Raw genomic sequence first — 14,232 nt, 5'->3', positions numbered from 1 at the left:
AGCTATTTTACTTTGCTAGAGTTCCTGTCTCCACCATATTGACACTTCTTTCTACCAATGTCCACACAGGGAGTGTGTCAGAAATAGTTAGCGCACATTAAATTTGCATTTTAGCATGCTGTACACCAAGATCCTGAGATTGTGCAGTTCTCACCTTCTTGATGCTTTCTATGTAGAAACAGGGAGGTGGAGAGGTCACAGTGCTGCACTGCTACTGTACCATCTGCCAGATGACAGGACCCCCTCCTCCAAGAGGCTCGGGTCCTTAGATACACTCTTGAGCAGTGGTTCCTCCTGTCTCACATCACCCACTGTGCCCTTGTTGTGTTACCTGTCACAGTGGTGTCTCACTTAGACAAAAACAGATATTTGAGAGATTTGCCCAATTTCCAAAGTTATATAAGCCATAAATTTCAGCTAAAAACGAAGGAGCCTGGTGGCATGCATTGGGAGAAAGCTTTCCACACCCAGGCCAAGGGTGAATCCCTGTTCTGCCTGTCTTTTCTGACTGGAACCAAAGAACACTGCTGTCTTTCTGCAGATTTAAAGCCAGCTTGTCAGCTCTCATTGTTGTTTTTCAGCTCCACATGGGGAACAGAGTGACTGAGAAAAATCAAGCCAGATTTATGACTAAAACTTACTGATATCATTTAGGGGTGAAATTTTGAATAACATCTCTATGCTAGCAAAAAGCCTAGCAGTGCTGCAGTTCCCAGGGAAAAAAATTGGATGAAACCTTTTACTTTTCTCCTCCACAATAGAACTGCATCCATAATAGAGTGTTTGCCAGTATTAGCTGTACTGAGAGATATATCTATTCCAGTAAACCTTTTACTAGTGTAGGCTAGACATCAATTTCACTCTGCTGAAGCTCAGGAAATCAATGACCACCTGCAAAGACAGGCACTGGAAATAATCACTGAGAATTATGTTAAATCCTTCTGGAGTTATGAGATTATGGAAGAAGCTCAGTCTACATTAAAATATGCATATATTCCAGCTCTTGTGGTTGCAGAAAGATGGCAAAAAACACAATGTGGCTATCAAAAGAAAAAGAGCAAACCCTAAAATGTTATGCAAAAACAAGGATGAAGGTTGCTTCCTTGTTCAGCTCTTTCTGTTACTGTAGTAAGAGACTGACATAATGTTTCAAACAAGAATTTATGAGGCTGGGTTATAACCATGATCCTAACTCTCAGTCCCTCAAGCTCATCTGGCATGAAGATATCACTGAACACAACAGTATTACCAGTTCATTCCAGGGACAATTGATTCTATATGAATGTCTCCAAACCTCACATTCCTGCACAGATAGAAAGTATCAGTATATACAATGATACCTATATATATCTATATGTGTGTGTGTGTGTGTGTGTGTTTCTGTCCAAGATAAGTGAGAGTGCTGCTGCTCCATGTACCCAGGTGCAACCAGTAGTGAGAAGGAAGATCTAAACCCAGCACATACATGCACACAAAGCACGCATATATACTATATAAATGCATATATACTATATTAATGTATATATACTATATAAATGTATATGTACTATGTCCACATGTTTTCATGCACATATAAATATATACACACATATATAGAAACATAGAATTATAGAATTTTTCATATTGGAAAAGACCTTTAAGATCATCAAGTTTAAACATTAACCCAGCACTGCCAAGTCCAGCACTAAACTGTGGCCCCAAGTGCCATATGCACACGTCGTTTACATCCCTTCAGAGATAGTGACTCCACTACTTCCTAGGATAGCCTGTTCCAATGCTTGAAAACACTTTTGGTGAAAAGGGATTTTTCCTAATATTCAATCTAAACCTTCCCTGGTGCAATTTGGGGCCATTTCTTCATAGATATTCCCACATCATATATACATATAAATATACGCATATATACACGCGATCAGTCACACTGATCAGACACACATGCTCTGAGCATCAGTGTAAACTGAGATAACACCAACAGCCTCATCCTGCTCCCCTCTCTGGCTGGGCAGGATGGAAGTCCACTGATGAAAATATGTACATATATGTACGTACGATATTTGTGCAGGATCCCTCAAGTAACTAGACTCAGACACTTTGTCTGTCCAGTAGCTGGCCTTTGAATGGCAGTCTCAACAAGCCCGTAGCCCTTCTCCAGTTGCTGATAGAGTGTCACACAGACAGAGTGATTCAGGACTTCCCAGATCCCATAACTGACATATCTGTGCTCTCGCTCCTTGAGAAACACAGGTACTCTCAGAGACTCACTCTACCCCCTGGCTCCAAGGCTACTCAGTGGCTAGCTAAGCTTGATCTTTGCGAGTGCTTTCAGACTTGTGCTGTTTCCACTTGTTGCCACCAGGACACACAGGATGTCCAACTTGTGGTCTAACTGTCTGTTGGAGCAAGACCCCCATACACACAGGTGTACACACAGCATGGAGTCCTCACTCAGGGAAAAGGCCGAAAGGAATGCAATAAGATGCTCTCTTCAGATGTGTGGACAGACAAGCACACTGACCAGGAAACTGTTTACACCTGCTTGACCTTTTCCATCCTCTCACCCTTCTTTCTCTGCTTTCATTCCTTCCAAAATCACCTAAGCCCTTTCCTTGTCCTGCCTTTGGTTCTTCCCCTAAACATCCCATAATAAGTATGATCCAGAACCTCTTTTTCCTGCATCCTATATGTCCCACCCCTAGGCAGCCATAACTCCTCATAATCCAGAAGGTGATATAGAGAGAGCTTCTTCCAGTGACCTGTGGATTTCATGCTTTGGCACTGGGGCTGACGGTTCTGCTGGAACAACCTTGGGAACAGTCCAGACAGGGTGGGCATTCCTTGGGAGTCTCTGATTCGGATTCCTGTCTACCATTGTGCCCCTGTGCTCCTCTGGGCTTGTGCAGATGGGCATTTGATAGGCTAATGGCCCCTGTGGTGGGCTAATGGCCACTGTGATGGGTCAGGAAGTAGCCTGTCAGGGTAGTGTCAGAGTCTCCCTCCAGTCATTGTCTCTCTGAACTCCTTTGTGGGTGTGTAGGTGGGCTTTATCATATAACCTAGCAGGATGTACATAGCACATAAGAATATACTGTATTTAGATTGGAAGAGTAGTGATCTAAACAGACCTTGATTGCTATTGTACTATCTCTTGTCACACATGGCCTGCCATGCTTCTAGTCAAAACCCCATCATTTTAATTCACTGTGGTACTTTTATGCACTTGGATTTGACATAGTTTTAAAGAAAGCTTATTTAGAGAGAATTTTAAGTAGCTACTGTGTGAAAAGAGCCAGTAATGACATTAATGAGTATAACAAAAAGTAATGAGGAGTTCTGAGAGAATAATGTAGGGCATAGGGCCTGATCTTTGCCCTTCTCATAAGTGTGAGAGAAGGTTGGGGTGTCTGAGCCTTAGAGTCAGCTTCAGTAGTGATCCAACTTGGGAGATTTCTAGGATAAATTTCATAGGGCCTGATCTTTGCCCTTCTCATAAGTGTGAGAGAAGGTTGGGGTGTCTGAGCCTTAGAGTCAGCTTCAGTAGTGATCCAACTTGGGAGATTTCTAGGATAAATTTCATTGCAAGTCTGTAACACTAATGAATCACCAAAATAGTGTCCTCACCCTCTGTCCAGTGAATATTTAAGAAATTTTCTGGCAAATTACAAATTCTAGTCATGATATGAACAAACAAAACTGTGATATTTTTGAAGCTTCTTCCAGACTGTGCATACAGTCTGTTTACTGCATCTTGTCTTTTTCTCATGAACTTGATACAATGGTAAAAGATTGAGATTAGTGAGATGTTAAATTACACTTACTGGACAATAATTATACTACTGAGAATTTTGAAAGTAATAGAACCAATTCTCTTTTAACTTTTTGTAGGTGACTAGTATTTGGATAATAAAAAAATACAAGGCACCGAAAGGAATGTTAAGGGTTTGAAGAGGAGGATGGGGGTATAAACTAGGAAAACTTCACAAAGACATACAAGTGTTGTGTAGGAGTGAGAAATAATTATGAACAGAATTTCAAAGCAAGAAGACATCCATAGAAGGTTTGATTGCCACCCAAGAAGGCGGATGAAAATCAAGAAGGAAATTATATGCAGGGTTTATTATTATTTGTGTTTATATGCTTCTTGAAATAATGGCAATGAGTTCAAAATCTGGGGAAAATTATTGGTAAAGGAAGGGTGAATTTCATTATCACATACTGAATAATAGTTAAAATCCCAAGACAGTCATGAGAGATTTTTTTCATGGTAAGAGGAATAATGACTCCCCTAAAGGAGTCAACTGAGCCCAGTTTCAGTAAAGCAGCACTGCAAATACAGCAGGTGTGCTTTGGCAAAAATAACAAGTAACCTAAAGCACACCAAGTCTGACTGGTCAGGATGCAAGGCAAATACAGCAAATACACATGTGCACAAGAAACAGTACAACAACATCTCCCACTTCGTGGTTTTCACACTTTTACCATTTCCCTTACCTGGGTAAGAGGTAAAAGATGTGAATTCCCTGCAGCATCTTCACCTATTTGCTAGGGTAATTCTAATTCAGAGCTAGGTGTGTCTGCAGGCCTCCTATGTCCCTGTTCCCCTGCTCTGCCATGGGCCCTGGCCATATCACTGTTACAAACCTAGCCCTGCTCAGACTCTGCCTGGTCAGTGACGATGCTGCCTCTGCTGTGGTGGTCTCAGCTCCCAGCTCTGGTCTCCTGGAGCAGACCTGTTTTTACTGATCTTTCTTGGGACACCTATATAAGAAAACTAAACAGGACTGGGGCACAGGCTGAACACTGGCGCTGAGCTCTCCACAGTGTTTTAGCCTTGTGCATGGCACAGTTTCACTGACTCAAGTTCCTGTGTGGTTGCAGACAGCATTTTGTTTCGTGTATGAACCAGGGACCTTTTCCACTGGCCTATTTGGAGGAGTTCACTTTGTAAGTAAGAGGGTTTTGGCCATGCATGTGTAATCCATGCAGCACCCGTTGGCCTTGGGGATAGAGAGAGGTTTCTAGCTTAAATAAGCAAGTATAGTTATTTAGTTTCTATTTCCCACTGAGATATTGAGAAGAGATGGATTTCAGTGCTAACAAGTAGAGACTTAAAGGGAGACTTAAATATGACATTAAGAAAATTTGTTTTAAGTTAACATTAATTAGGCAGTGGGTGACCTAAGATGGCTGTGGAAGGTGTAAAAGTGGTGAATTTAGGAAGCAAATTTGTAAGAAATGCAGGAGTATCTCTCCTACCTCAGCAAAATACAGTGGACTAGTGTAGGTTGCCCAGAGAAATTGTGGATGCCCCATTCCTGAAGATGTTCAAGGACGGGGCATCTTGGATGTTCTTGGATGGGGCTCTGAGCAACCTGGTCTAGTGAAAGGTGTCTCTGCCCATGGTGGGGTGGTGGGAACAAGATGATCTTTAAGGTCCCTTCCAAATCAAACCATTCTGTGATTCTACCATTATATGACTGTTTTAAAAGGATATCTTTTTAAGGTTTATAAGTAGTTTTAATACTCTTCTGAATAGGTATAGAATATGCTACAGAAATAAAAATAGAAGAAGAAAGAGGAGAAGAAAACATATAGAAAAGAGTGTACTTGTGAGTGAAGGTAAAAACAAAGACATCATTGAGAAATAAGAAAGACACAGCTCAAGGAACAAATCACCATAGTCTTATTAAGAAAGGGAAACACAGAATGAGGGAGGACAGGATTATCCATGTGACAAAATCTAGGGATAGAAAACTGTTAACTTAAATGAATAAATTTATACCAACAGTTAAACATGGGCTGTTTATTAAGGGTTAATGAAGAACATTTTACAAGCAGCATTGTAGTGATTCTATTTAAAGCACTCACTTTTTCTTCTGTCTATTCTGTCGCCTACTGAAAATTGCACAACTCTGTTCTCCAACACTATTATGAAGAAAGCAATCAACTGAATTGTCTGGGGTGTATTGATGCTGACTACCTCCTTCCAGCATTCAGAGAGAGAGAGAGAAAATAAGATAAATAACCTGAGACAAAACCACAAATCATTAGAATTTTTAATAAACCTTCACCAACAGAAAGCTGAACACTGTTAGTTATATCTGCCAACTACTGCTCATGGTCCAGTGGACAACACACTGCACAGGGAGCTCAGAGATTTCTGCTCTTCTTCCAGCTCTTATAGTCTTGCTGCATAACAGCTTAAACAGGTAAGGTGAGCTTCAGCTTTGAGTAGTACAATGGAGATAATTAAGTAACATATAAATAGTGCTGGAGGTGTAGCATTCTGGGAAAAAAAGATACACCAAAATTGAGAGCAACCTTTCTCTGTTCTTGTTCAGATAGGAACAGTGACCTCCCAAATGAAGTGTTGTGACCTCATGTAAGACATGGGGTCATGAGGCTGAGGGAAATTCAATTGCAGACGTGGGGTTATAAGTCTAGAAATAGAAGCAGGCAAGTATTTCTGGCAAGAGGTTGCAGGAAACTGAACTAGAAGTTATTACTGTCAAGACTGCAGCTAGAACTTTCAATGTGCACAAAGGCCCAGAGAAAATCTCCAGGAAACCATAGTTTGAAAGCCTTTTAATGCCTCTGTTTCTGGTTCATTCTTAGTTTCAGTTCTCTGATCTCTCTGATTAGGTTTTCCATAGTGTTTTTTTTCTTTTTTTTCTTGGCAAACCAGGACCAGTATGGTCTGGAAGTATGGCTGTGCTAGAGATATAAAGAAACTTCAGCCTGCCACAGAAAAACTAAGAATGATTACCTGGGTCGTAAAAAAGATAACAAATGGCAAAAAGTCAGAAAAATTACCATAGTCCAAATCAAAGGCATCACCAGACCTGAAACAATATATATAAATAAACCTTTCATGACAACAAAGAATTTAAACCCATGCCACTGTGACTCTATTATGTTTAAAGGCATCTCTTTTATGTTTTCCTAAATAACGCATACATTTCAACCCATCTGATCCTCCTTTCTGCTTATGGACTTTACAGCATGAAATACATTGTTGAATTCATGATCCGTTTGTCTTGTGGGTGTAGACAACAGAAAAGCCAAAATGGCTTTCCTCCTATTTGCTTATTTTTCTCTCACAGACCAATTCTCAGTATTCACATAGATTTTGAAATTATAGCTAGGTTTGGGTCTCTTGGGAAGAAAGTTAGCTTGATAACACATCATGCCAAGAGAACAACGTGGCAACAGAGAAGCCCATCTGGGTCAGGTCAGTGCTGTACCTCTGTACCCAACAGTGGCAAAAGGAGGGAAAACACATGAACCTGGAAGCCACTTGTATCCATTCCCTTTGTACTCTTGCTTTGTACTCACATTAAGTTGTTGGGTTTTTTTCACTTGGTCCTGTTTTGGAGGTACACCGATACTGTCTGCTACCACTATATCCCTTTGGCAGTGAGTTTTAAAGGTTTGCAACTCTCCGTCTGTAGGGTTTCACTTTTTGACCTTGAACGCATTGAACTGCAGATTTCTGGATATGTGATAAAAATCATGATCTGTTTTACCACTAACTAATGCCTTTGTGAACTCTTATCCATGGTCAGACTTAAAAAGCTTTTTGTACAGATATATTTGCTGTCTTTTTTTTTTTTTTTTTTTTTGATGAGGGTATGGCATGCAGCTCAAACTCTTTGTGGGAGCACTATGTAAAGGGTAAAGCATAGTGTTAAAGAAGAGTGTATCTCCAGCTCTTCCATAAGAAAATAGAGGAGAAGAAACACATCTACTTAACTGGGACAATTTCACGTGACTGATTCAGAGCAATTCATTTCAATTACTCTGATCATCAGATAAATAGCACATCTGGTAGTGTCTGCAAACTAATCATTAACAGGTGTGAATTGGTGTCTGCAAGCATGTATTTCCTACTGTGTGGCCCTTTGTTCACTTCAGGACACTTCTTAATTAGAGACAATCTGAACCACAAACCTTAAGATGTGGATCTGTTCTTTGAACACCCCCAAAATCAACACTTTGTACATCAGGTTGTTATTTAGAGAAAAGATCTCTGAAAAAAAAGTCAGTTTCATGGTTCTGAGCAAGCAGAACCAGTTCTGACTTATTGGCATTAGCCTTGGATTTTGTCTTCTGTTTACAGCAATAATGGCACGTATGTTTGTAGGATGTGTTTACAGCCCATGGTACTTATAATAGAAATAACATCCATTGTAATTGTCAAGGACACATAAGTAAAAGTTTCCATTACAAATGTAGAACCTTCTACTGTCATTGTTGTTGGATGACAGCTGTCATCATAGGTATTTAGGAAGAGGCATCAATAGGCTTTAGGGAAGTCTATATAAAATGTGGGAAAATGGAGAAAACAGAATTGGAATGTAATAGTATGTGACCTAATAAAAGATAACTGTTACTGTGTCAGCAAATTTGAATGTAGATCATAGAATCATGAAATTGTTTCAGTTGGAAAAGACCTTTAAGATCATAAGGTCCAACTGTTAAGGTAAAGACAGAGGATATTTTTCCATTTGAGTCCCAACCCTCATCTGACCTACTACAATGAAATTCCATGTCTTGATTTTAGAGCTGTGTCCCAAGAACACATAGTCATATACCTGTGTGCAGCCATACACCAAAACTGTGTGGCTATCTTGACTAACCTGCTTTGAATGTGATTATGTACATTCTTTTGAATTAAGCAGTTAAAGTAAACGTAAACCACTAGAACATGCAGGCTTCTGAGCTTCTTTTAATAATGATTCAAGTTTTAATATGATCTGAAAATTTAGTTTGCATGAGAACTTGTGAGATAAGAGGGTCATGGGGGTAAAAAAAAGGATATAAATGTTATGTTTTCATCCTTGTTTACAAGGCTAGTATTGCAAAATACCACCTCTACAAGAGGTGCAAGAGAAGTTGCACCACTCTTCCCTGTGATAATTGATGGGCGTCTTTCTGGCAAGAAATTTATATTACAAATAGTACCAGCACAGTTCAGCAAGGATTTCACCCTACTTTGTTATTTCATTCTTTTGTAATTATTTTCTGACAAGGTAAAGCAAACTTGGAATTTAAAAATTCATAGATGTTAATTGATTACTGCTGTTTCTAATATTTTTTACTAAAGAAATGTACACAGAAACCCTGAAATGGACAAGAAAAGATCATGGGTCAATATTTAGGGAGAGGACTAAACTGCACAAATAAAATCAATCATGGAAGGAAACATTTTTGCTTGTAGAGTAGGTTAAACAAAGTACTTTTAAAGCATGAGAGGAATATCCTAAAATCATTCACTAGCTAAACACATGGTGTATGTAACTCTCTGTAGGCCTTTTCTGATCAATTAGGTATAAATTAAGTCAGGAAACTATAAGATAAAAGGCACAAACAAGAAAACAAGAGACTACAGCAACTATAAAGAAGATCAAAACAGTGAAAGGTAAGGTAAGAAACCAAAGACTGAAAACCAGCTGAGGCTTAGTAGAGATCTTTGTTTTTATTTTAACAGAGGTAGCAGTTCGCTAGTCAAACTAGCGAAAAACTCACTTTACTTGTTAAAAAAAACAGAAAACATGGCAGAGCTTTGGATCTGGTTCTCTCTAGTATTAAATTTTTAGTATAATGTCTGGCCAACTAGCACCTTCTCCAAAATTTCCAAGCATGGTTCAGGAGTTAGCAGAGACAAAAGATTTTTCTCAGTAAGTGGTTTGGATATGTTGACTTTGTTTTAGAAAGTTTGAATGTATACAGACCTGTCCATTTGAACTCAGGGCCAGAAAATAAGTGCTTGCATGTATTGTTTGTGATATAGATGTAGCCACAAGCTACTTAAACTTCATGCTCATCATAAGGTAGGGAGTGTTGCTGATGTGAGCATTAATGCTGGGTGGTTGTGTGGGCTATGAGGCAACTGTGATTATTGTTGCTCAGACAGGCAAAATGAGTATAAAACTGCTATTTGGATTTGGGTGCATTTTACATTCACTTTACACTGCTGTAAACGTCTGCTCAATTTCCAGGAAAATTGGAATGTTGTCTTATGATCCAATGATATGGAGCAAAGACAAACTAAGGATAGAAAAATACTAGAGAAAAGATTCTTGTATTTTTATTCTTCTAAAATCTAAAAGATTTTCAACTCCTTCTTCTTGGAACATTCTGAATGTAGACTCAACTATACTTGTTCAATTAAAAGAGATGAAAAGTGTTGTGCTATAACAGGAGACTACTGAGGCTTCACTACTGCATGTGTGAAGCCCCAGGAGATCAGTAACAGTACAAAAAGTTATAAATTTGCACAAAATTCCAAGCAAGGGGGACCAAAATTTGTTTTTCAGGAAAGTTAAAAGAGGTAAGAGGTTATCAATACTAATAAATAAAAAAGCACTAATTTAGTGAAAATTCACCAAAAAAAAAAAAAAGAAAAAAAGAGATGTTTTTCCCTTCTGTTTTTAGCATACGCAGCTTAACTGTTTTGCAGAGTTAACAGAGGAATGGATTCAGGGCACAGTAACAGAAATTTTTTCTTTCTGAGGACAATAACATAGAAAACAGAGCTCCATGGAACAAATTGAAGAATCCTCTGGCATGCAAAGACTAAAGATGCAATTCCTGTGCAGTGAAAAAACCTTTTCCTGAGGTTCTAAAGTTTGCCCTTGATTATCTTCAGAATGAAATAGAATGTGTGTATGAGGCAGAGCACATCTTGCACTGCAAGGAGAAGAGTCAGTAATGGGTGGGAAACTACACGATCTAATCTGCAGACTGCACATTTTCAAATACCACAGTCTCAATTATATTGAATTCAAAGCAAAATTGAAACTGTCCCTGGTTCTGCAAATCCCATCCTATCAGCCTCTATCTGGATTTGCTTGAGGGACCTTCTAAATAAATAATAATAATAAATAAAGGAGTTGGGTTAAGTTATATATATGTTTTTAAAACAGCTATCGTTATTTTGAAGCGAAATGGGGGCTTATGGCACAGACACTCTTTTGTTAAAGTTAATGTACCTTGAAATCTTTCGACTCAGCACAGCAGACTGTCAAAGGTGCTTAAAAAAATAGTCCAATATTCTCCAAAGCTCTTTCTGCAAGAGGGGTCTTGTGTGAAATGATAACAGCCACAACCCCAATATTGTTTACAGAAATACAGCTTTTCACTGCAGAAGCATCACATTGAAACTTGAGAGGAAAAGGAATATAAAATGAGACAAAGACTTTAGTTCATGAGTTTTGGAAGTTAATAAACCTTCAAAATTTTGTCTGCATATTGCATTTTTTCCTGAGTTCATTCAAATAGAGGTCATAGCGTTATGAGTACATTTTTAAGGGTCCCTTCTTCCTCTACAAAAAGAATAGTGCTTTCTCTATTTGGAGATAGAGTTATTTTCCTGTCCCTGGGATTTTGTGCCCCCAAATGTAGGGTTGCCCACCTTCAAACCTCTTTTCCTCTTTTGTTTGCTTGAACTACCTCAGTAACTCAGGAGTGTAATTCTGGGAAATAGGTTATTTATATTTGTGCATCTTCATGATGGGATGGTAGCTCCTGGACTGTTATGCAGTGCTGCTGATCTTGCCCATCACAACTCCTTGGCTAATGTTGTGGAGTTGCAACAAAAAATAAAGTCATTGCATTACCTGCTTTTCAAAGCATTAATGGTTTGCATCAAAGTAGAATTACACCAAACAAATTGGATAATTCCAGGGATGGAAGTACACTTAATGTAAATGAGGTTCTTAGATCTCTCTCAAGGAATTCCGTGTTGTACTAGCACTGAGTGCCAAGTTCTTCAGTCTAGAATGTGAGTGTCTGTGCATCTATAGATTTTTGTGGTCCAAAACAAAGATATTGACAGAACATTATGTACTGCAAAGTTGATATATGAATTTACTTTCCATAAACCTAAATGCTTACATTCCACCTAAGTGCTGTCTGAAGCTGGAAAACAGATGCTCTGAATATTATCCTTCGTCTCTTACGCTCCAGTTTACTGTATAGTAGTAGTTGTGATAACAACAGTGTTGGGAGGAAAAGCATATACCACATTCTAGCCACTCAACTGAAAATGAAGCAGATGCAACAGATTTGTGAATATACTAAAAAACCAAAATTATAAAAATTATGAGGTACCTTAGGTTTTTATTATTACTGCAATTATATTCATATTGCAGGAGAACCCAGAAACCGGAAAACTGAGCTCAATTTGTGAAGTGCTCTACAAGCACCATCCAAAAGTATGCTGCATAAAAATGCACATACTATATGCAGGAGACCAGAAACTACACAAAAATAAACAAAAACATAGGAAGAAAAGGAAATAAAACAATAACAATAGTCAACAATCCTTGTATCATTTTCAGCTTATTTACACAAAGTATTTTTATAACCATAATGTCAAAAGACAAATTTAGAGAAGAGACTTTAAGGAAAGTAATGACAGTGGGTGATGGAGGGTGTTATCAGTAGCTGATTAGAAGCAGGAGACAATCTCTTGTTTCTGAAGGAGAGGTAAAGAGGGATTAAGCTATGAACATAAAACAAATAACATAAATTTAATAGTGAAGTCACAAGCAAACTGTAAACAGAGCAGCACGTGATCAAAGGGTAGGGAAATGCACATACACAGCAACATTTCATAGCAGGACAGGGGTATTTTTGTTGTGTACTCAGTAAGCAGGATGCTCAGCAAGCAGGACCAGGGCTTTGGTTGTATGGATAAACAGGTAAAGAATAATATTGCATGTAGAATGAATGTAAGAAAATTAGGGATAATTTGGACTTAAGAAATCAAACATTTAAATCATGTTAGAAGTTCAAGCCACTAGCAGATTGGCAGTTGTGTCCACAGTGTTGAAAAGGAATAGTAGTGACTTGTCTGCAGCTGAGGAATTATTTTAATCGTGCTTAGCTTGAACTGTTCAGTGAGTGGTATCATGGGTTTGGTATCAAAAGGGACTAGACAGTAATACTGAGACAGATGTGCCATCCAGACAGAGCTGTTTCTTAGGAGTATCTTGCAGATGTTGAGGTTTGGAGTGGGGAGGGGAAAGAAACAGGAACAACACTTGAGCATTATGAAAGTTCCCAGAGGAAGTTAGGCAGAATGTGAGGGATTTTCTCCGAAGAACAAGCTGAAAGAAGCGCTGGAGGCATACAAGAACTGGAAGATAAGATGATCATACAAGGCAGAGAAAGGCAACATCTCAGCATAAGGAGCATGAACAACAGTGTTGAAATGAGGCAGCCACATAGGTTTTCTCATGAGGCAGCAGACTGATCTCAATTCTTGGCTAAGAAGAAGCTGGTGACTGGTGATCATACATCTATCACCAATGTCATTATACCATCAACATGCCTGCCCAGCATAAAGAAAGTCTATCCAGGAAGAATACATTGCTGAGTTGCTTTCTAACAGCTTCATAGAAATCATGCCAGTAAGAATATACTATGATACAACAAATGGAATTGAAACTTTGTTTCATTTACTGTAATTATAAATACTGTACTCTTTCAGTGTTCACTCAAACATACATAATTATAACATCCATTGCTTTAAGAAGATATTGACTTGCATTTCTGCTGTGAAAAAGAAATGGAAAGATTGGGTGATCGGTAGGTGAAACGGTGTCTGAACAATGGCAGTTTATTGTTTTACAACCTGGCAACTTAATGTAAATCTACACTGATTTGCTTTTACCTTTGATAGCACAGAAGTTGTTTTGTTATCAGTTTTGCTATTATTGCTCTAGGGATGGTAACTTTGAAGACAGCTTGGATAGATGAAACAAAACAGAACAGTTTGTAGGACTTTACTCAGGGCCATAAGTGCAGCAGCTCCAGGTCTGACTTCATGGTAACATTTGCTGAATGTCCTGAAATTATAGATCCAGTTACAGTGAACTGCAGAAAAGGGAATACAGTAAGCATGTAAGAACAGAGTTAATGCTTCACCAAGTGTGTCTAACCCAGTCACTTGATTTCAGTTGTGGCTGTAATAGTTGTCTAGGGAAACGTAAGCTATACTTCTGATCACTCACTCTGACTGTTTTCTGCTTCGAGGATGATCTGAACCCACTGTAGTTTATATATTTGGCAACCATAATAGATATTTTTGTCTGAGTATTTATTGTTCCTCCCCTGGATTACCTAACAATTTTCACATGCACAGCATCCTATGATGAGAAATTCTACAAGTTCCTCATCTGTGTGAAGAACCAACTCCTTGTTGCTGTAAATGTGGTTCACACTGGG

This window comes from Pipra filicauda, unplaced genomic scaffold, assembly GCF_003945595.2.
Source record: "Pipra filicauda isolate LSUMZ 115617 unplaced genomic scaffold, ASM394559v2 scaffold209_size2725305_pilon, whole genome shotgun sequence".
Lineage (NCBI taxonomy): Eukaryota > Metazoa > Chordata > Aves > Passeriformes > Pipridae > Pipra > Pipra filicauda.
Note: the sequence above shows the minus strand (reverse complement) of the source record.